Consider the following 7,962-nt stretch of genomic DNA (forward strand, 5'->3'; position numbering starts at 1 on the left):
TTGGGGAATTCTCTGCACTCCAGGATCATCTTTATTTGTGGCCCAACGAAGACATCAGCTTTGACCTTTGTCTCAGACAGTTTGGGAAAGAAGTCTCGAAGGTACTTGAAAGCTGCAGACTCCTAATCAAGAGCTGTGACAAATTGTTTCATAAGACCCAATTTTATGTATAATGGTAGGAACAACACAATCTGGAGGTCCACTAGTGGCTCACAGTTGACGTTGTGCCTCTCCACAGAGAACTCGGTCCGTTGTGGCCAGTGCTTCCTGTTGTAGTGCGCTGCGGTTTCCCTGCTGTCCTAAAGGCAAAGATAACAGGGGAAACTTGGTAAAGTCTCCTTGGAGACCCATCAGGAATGCCATTATTTTGAGGTCTCCAATAACCTCCCAGCCATGCTCATCATACTTCAAGGCTTCTAGCAAGGTCTTGACGCTGTTGTATTACTCTTTGAGATGCACCGAATGAGCCAGGGGAAGAGACAAATACTTATTCCCGTTATGGAGCAGCACAGCTTTAAGGCTTCTGGATGAGCTATCAATGAAGAGGCGCCACTCGCTCGGGTTACAGGTAATTCCAATTGCCTCGCACAGGCCGGATACATTGTGGAAGAAGCAGAGCCCTCTTGACGAGTGAAGAAGCATGAGAAATGTCGGTGACGTTTCCTCTAACTTGCAACTTGCACACAACATTCTAAAAAGTTCTTGAAAATTCTTGTAAGTTCGAGAAGATTCTCTATCAGCTACTCAGCACTGAATCTACCTGGAATGTTCTGGAAAATGGGTAAATTAGAAAATTTCATTACCCAGGTCACAAAAGCAAAGTTTGGAGAGAAAAATATGTCTTTTCCATTTACTTTAGGCATAAGCAATTGGGAAAGAACACTTTCTGTCCAGGAACAAGAAAAAGTAAAAATTTTGTTACATAGTGTAATAAAGAAAGCTTCCACATGAAGTGTTGCATCACCTAAATAGATACCAGCAATTAGTAACTTTTCAAATTCTACGCCAATTTACCTATTTCGTAATGATAAGTTTAGTTATTTTGTGTTGGTTTTTAATTTAATTATAATACCAGATTCTACAGATAACCTACTTACCCACATGATGACAAAACGTAAAGAAAAACAAATGGATACTAAAATTATAAACAGAATACAGGACAGTAATTTATTAGGCCAGGCATGGCCAGATGGTTAAGGCACTTTACTCGTAATCTGAGGGTCGCGGGTTCGAATCCCCGTCACACCAAATATGCTCGCCATTTCAGCCGTGGGGGTGTTATAATGTTACGGCCAAACCCATTACTTGTTGTTAAAAGAGTAGCCCAAGAGTTGGTGGTGGATGGTGCTAACTAGCTGTCTTTAGTCTTACACTGCTAATTTAAGGAAGGCTAGCGCAGATAGCCCTAATGTAGCTTTGCGCAAAATTAAAAAAACAAACAAACAAAGTAATTCATCAAAATAAGAAATATGGTAATATACACATACAAACAGAATAAACAATAATTCATGAGGCACTGGCACCCCCGATGGTTCAGCGGTAAGTCTACAGATTTACAACCCTAAAATCGGCGGTTCGATTCCTCTTGGTGGGCTCAGAAGATAGCCCGATGTGGCTTTGTTGTAAGAAAACATACACACACTCATAAGGTACTGGAGACTCAAACCAACCATATAAAAAATCTAATTTTTAGGTATTTCAATACTATCGTCACTTGTAAAAAGTCCAAAGTATTTGAATTGGGCGTGACCAAGTGATTAATGTGCTCAGACTGTGAATCACATTGCCACAAAATTGCACTTCACACTTTGGGCCTTCAAACGGATGTACTATAAGAATATTGGTAACATATCTGTCAGAGAAGAGTAGATGGTCCAATGGTTGGAAATAGCTGCTGTATACTTGCTTCCTCCCTCTAGTGTATCAGTCCAAAGTAAATGGTAGCTGAGATCAGATTATCCTTTGCGTAAAGTTTTGCGTGAAAAGTATTTTTAAAAAAGTCAAATGACTTAACCAATTTGTCAAGTTTCAAGGAATATGACTAGTTTCATTTTCAGTATGTTAAAGAGTATCGCTCATATAAGCTTGGTCTGGCATGATTTGGGGGTTTGGGCGTTCAATTAGCAACATGCAGATTACGGGTTCGAATTCCCAACCCCAAGCCTGATCGTTCTATCAGCCGTATGGGTATTGTAATATGACAGTCAATTGATGATGTTGACTAGCTGCTTTACCTTCACACAGAAATATATATATATATATGTATGAGTGTGTGTGTGTGTGTGTGGTTTTTTGTTTGAAATATCATGAATACTCATTTTAATCTCCAGGTTCTAGCGACAGTTGGACACATATTTTAATCTCCAGGTTCTAGCGACAGTTGGACACATATTTCAATCTCCAGGTTCTAGCGACAGTTGGACACATGTTTCAATCTCCAGGTTCTAGCGACAGTTGGACACATGTTTCGTGAATGCAACTTATGTACACAAGATTTGCTTAACTTTTCCAGACGAAAATATTTTTTGCTAATACTTCTGTACTAGGTAAATGGATGGCTTTTGTTACTGATCTTTGATTTCGAGGGTTCTTACCTGTTACCAGACGCTACATTTTGCTTACTAGGCTGTGAATATACTTCTTACATGGTTCTTGTATGGTTCTGTCACTCCAAGATGATCAATATTTCATTGTTTTCTAATTTTCTAATATTATTAAATGCAAGGAATGTCGTAAATTTGAAATCTTCAAGTTGAACATATTTTGCATCAAAAAGTGATAAATGTAGTTTTAATACACTCCCTTCGACCGTAACTTTATATTGTTATTGTCACGTGGCTTATTTATTTGCATAGTCAAAATAAGTTGATTATAACTTACTAAACCTTTTGTAGTTAAATATTCGGCAAGTAGATAGATAGTACGTGAGGTTTTCTTTAAAGTGTAATACATTTTTTGACCGATTTTATTTCAGTTGAAACCCGTCTTGAAAAATAAAAAAAACTGGAATGCATACAGGTCATTGTTAGGCTTTTATCAGATATAAATATTAAGTGATGAACTAGTTCTATAAGAATAGCTAGATTAAAGCTATCTCGTCATAACTACGTCTTAATGTTGCGACTTCAGTGATTTTTTTCTCAATATTCTTACTTAAGAATGTAGAAAATTATTTAATGCTTTGGAATCTCAGACTTGATGGTTGCGATTATTAAATAGTTATTCTGAAAGAAATAATAATTTATGTCTTTGCCTTCTTGTTTTTCCTATAACTTCCTTAAAACCATTGATCAAAATAGAAAGAAAGAGAAACGCTGTTGTGATGTGTTCCTGAAACTTCCAGACAATTTTCTGTCAATCTTGTTCTAAGAACGTGTATCGAAACCACAGCAGTGTGGTTACCTAGATCTATATAAAGTGAGCTGAAATTATTTACAAACATCCTGTTGTCGCGTGCTAGGTACCTGACGCAAGCCTACACAATACTGGTTATTATTAATTATTTCCACATGTTTAGAGACCCAGGATTGATTAATTTGTCAAAGAAAATTTACTGTAACTAATATCTTGGTTTTACATATCAGGGGACTCTTTACTGATAAATGTTCTTTTGGTAGGATTATCAAAGCTAATCGTACCCTGCTATTGTAACAAGGTAATGTCGTTCTTAAGCTAATTACACATCTTGTCTGCTGTTGTAACAAGGTAAGGTCATTTTTAAGCTAAAAAAACTTATGTACATAGATACCGCCTTCGCAGACAACGTCGAAGAATTTGTTAGGTATATCATCGAATGAGATTTCTGTGATTACTTTTACATTGGTCGTTTTCTCATGAAGTTGGCCGTAAACTTCGACATGTGGTTAGAAGCTTGTGAACTTTTCACTTAAGAGCACTCATTCCTCAACTTCAAAGACTTTTTAATTACCTCACTAACGGTAGCATGAGATATGGCTAGCTTCACAGTAACGTAATTTAAAATTTAAGTGTCCTCTTTCGTAACCAAGCTTTCTCTTCGTGGATAAAGACATTGCTCCAAACTAGATGCGGATGTGGTTTCGAGGCACCTTACTAATTTAAACCTTCACTGTGCGAGTAACATCCACTTCCGTGAATACTAATAGAGGCGTCTGAGTGTTATACTTTTGTTTGTTTGTTTAATAAGCACAAAGAGGCTATCTGCTCTCTATCGAAACCGGTTTTAGTGTGTGTTACCACTGTGCCACTCCTTTGCCTGTACATCGTTTAAAAGTGAGGCCTATAAATATTCTTCCTCTGTAACACAGCATTCCTCTACTGATTGATTAAGAATATGTTTTGTACCAAATATATATTTATATGTATTAAAGATGTCCCTTTTGTTTGTTTGAAGTTAAGCACAAAGCTACATAATGGGATATCTTTGCTCTGCCTATCACGGGTATCGAAATGCTCTTTCTAACAATATAAGTCTACAGGCATTCTGGTGTGCCTCTGGGGAGCAAACATGTCGTACGTGACACCACAGCTCGTGTTTTGTAACGCCGCCCTACTCATAGTTAGAAATCAATTATATAATGTGTGATTGACTGTCTGCATACTCGAAGCTCTAAACTTTTTATGATTTTATGATTCAAAGTAACACAATATATTTTCATTTTAAGTATTCATTAATTGATTGGCTAATTATTGAATAAGTTTTGTCTTATCTTGTATATACCACCCCTGTGACTAAGTGGTACGTCGCGGGACAGCAGTATATTTACGGACTTACAACCGTAAAATCCTGGCTTCGATTACCCATTGTGGGTACAGCAGTTAGCGTAATGTGGTAACAAACTAAGGGTTTTAACATTTTTCAAGTTTTTAATTGGTGCAATTTAAATTATTTATTGTCTTTTTCATATTATTATACGTTTTGTACAGACCAAAATTAATACTCTGTCCGCAGCTGAATTATAATGTCACAACTTTTATTACATGCAATATTTATCATAAATGTTATTAAAATGAATAATGATAATAACAGAGTGATTAGAAATACAACAAACATTAAGGAGTGTTTACAAAGTTCGAAGGTTTTGCTGTCATCTGTCGGTAAATATATTAACTATAATTATCCTACGTTTCTGAAATTTATGAAATATAGACTTACTCAAAATACTCTATCAGATTTATACTTGAAACTTGAACTTACGCTCAGTGGTATCTAGGCATTTAGTAGAAAATTTGACGCTCTTACAATAACCATTAAATTAACCCATTCAAATAATAAATTGTATTTGTAAAGAAAACAAAACAAAAATCTACATCGTTAATTTGTCACAAGTATACATAAATCAAAATCAAAGATGTATAACCATGGCTAAAATTGGTTGAAAGATAATATATGCTAAGTTGAGTTTCCATAATAAAGAATATCCATTTTTTTCACAAAACGGATAGAAACAGAAAATGCACAGCTGTTATCTGTTAAAATAAAAAGTGATAACCGAGCGAGATACGAAGCACATATACACGTTGTTTCTTACTAAGTTTTTGTGTTATTCCAATTTGTTGTGAAAGGGAATGTACATCTAGAAAAAATAGCAAACTACTGTTACTCGGTTTTTTTTTTTCTAGATGTACATAGAGGTTTTGTAACATGTTTTGTAATATTCGTTATACTTTCAGGGCTTTAATTTATATAATTATAGAGGGCGTATAACGTGGATTATTTAAAAACAAAAATATTAAGGGATATGGTGGGCCTTATATGATACGTTAAAGTTTTTGCGAGAATGAGGCTGAACATTTTGACGAGTAAGCAAAACAGATTCTGTCCATTTATTCTATCCCTAACTACAGTTATTACATAAGTCATTAGGCGATTAACAGATTCTGTCCATTTATTCTATCCCTAACTACAGTTATTACATAAGTCATTAGGCGATTAACAGATTCTGTCCATTTATTCTATCCCTAACTACAGTTATTACATAAGTCATTAGGCGATTAACAGATTCTGTCCATTTATTCTATTCCTAACTACAGTTATTACATAAGTCTTTAGGCGATTAAGTACATACATCGACACACAGACATATAACTTGTGAAACTTCACTCCTTTCCTCAGTAAAGTTTAATAGTGTTCTTGTGTCTTTTAAAAGAAAATCAAGTTTTATAAGTGCAGCTCTATGAGCAATAGTAGAAGCTTTATAAATCTATATTATATAGTTAACAATAAATATGAAAATAACATTCTAACGGAAAGAAGGGATCATTAGTTATTCGTAGAATTACTATAAGAATTGTCAAAAATAAATAAATACAGCAATAAAAAGTACATAAATAAGTAAAGTTCCATTAGTTCCATAGATTTTTAGAACGATTTTCAATCCCTACTGCGACAGACTTTGCGATTCACACAGCTAAATGTCTAAATTTGCCAACTAAAATAAATTTGAAAATCGTTTTAAAATCTATCAGCTAAATTGATGTTTGATTGTGCACTTTTTACTGCAGAATTTGTTTAGGATACTTCTTATAACAGTTCTATAAATAACCAAAGTTAGTTACATTCCTTTAAAACTTTAATTTTCATTCCTATTTACTTGTTCAGTCTTCATATGTTCATTAGATGGACAGAAAAATATATAAGCGTTTAGTTTGTTTGTTTAGAATCAAACACAAAGCTACACAATGGGTTATCTATGCTCTGCTAACCCTGGGTATCTAAACCCGATTTTTAGTTGTGTGAGTACGCAGACATACCACTGTGCCACTTGGGGGTGGGCTAAACTTTTAGTATCGCCATATACCTGACATTTATAGCTTTTACAAGAACTAAAACCACAATTACAACTTTATGAAACGTAATTCCTATTTTGTCCTACAGATAAATGTATAAAGCTGCCAAAATAGGAGTTATGTTTTATAAATTTGCGATTGTGGTATTAATTATTGTTACGTTACTTTTCTGTTATACCTGTATTAAATAATATATTTTACCTTTAGAAACCGTCGCGTGTCTAATCATCAGTATGCATTGCCATCTGTTGGGTTAAATTGTGTTTAAAATATATTTTAGTACGTAGTGATATGTTTACCATTTATTATGGGCCCGGTATGACCAAGCGTGTTAAGGCGTTCGACTCGTAATCCGAGGGTCGCGGGTTCGAATCCCGGGCACACCACCCATGCCCGCCCTTTCAGCCGTGGGGACGATATAATGTGACGATCAATCTGACTATTCATTGGTAAAAGAGTAGCCCAAGAGTTGGCGGTCGGTGGTGATGACTAGCTGCCTTCCCTCTCGGCTTACACTGCTAAATTAGGGACGGCTGGCGCAAATAGTCCTCGAGTAGCTCTGCGCGAAATTCAAAACAAACAAACAAACCATTTATCATTTGTACATTTAAAACCATCCGTATATATTTATTTGAATATCAAAAACAGAGACCAACATACCAGTAGAGTAAGATAGAAAAAATTTGTAGTAATAGTTCAAATAGTCTCACAACCAAGCTAGGTGTGTGATAGATGAAAAACTGCTGTTTTTATAAATTGTTATATCGGAAATGTTAGCAACATATAACATATAGCATACATATATATGTGCATAGGGTAGGTTTTCTGTCCGTGAATTATATGGATAGATTGTTCATCTCTACTATTAATTACTAATACGTACTAATAATAGACAGGTCTATACTTTAGTTTACATCTGACTGTATATGATCAAACCTATTCTATGTAGCTTCGGCATGTTTCTTTTCCTTATATTCTGATGTTTATATTTCAGGTGTATTTACAATACATACTGCTTAAAAACAGGATAAAATATAAACATAGGAAAAGGTTACCGCTTTTGTAGATGAGGGCAAGGGCTTAGATTTGGTGTATCTGAATTTTTAGAATGTATTTGACAAGTATTTGCATTTTTTTTTTATTATTCATTGACATCCAGTTCTAAATATTTAGTAGTGAAAGGAAAATCACAAT

Source organism: Tachypleus tridentatus, chromosome 13 (assembly GCF_004210375.1).
Source record: "Tachypleus tridentatus isolate NWPU-2018 chromosome 13, ASM421037v1, whole genome shotgun sequence".
Lineage (NCBI taxonomy): Eukaryota > Metazoa > Arthropoda > Merostomata > Xiphosura > Limulidae > Tachypleus > Tachypleus tridentatus.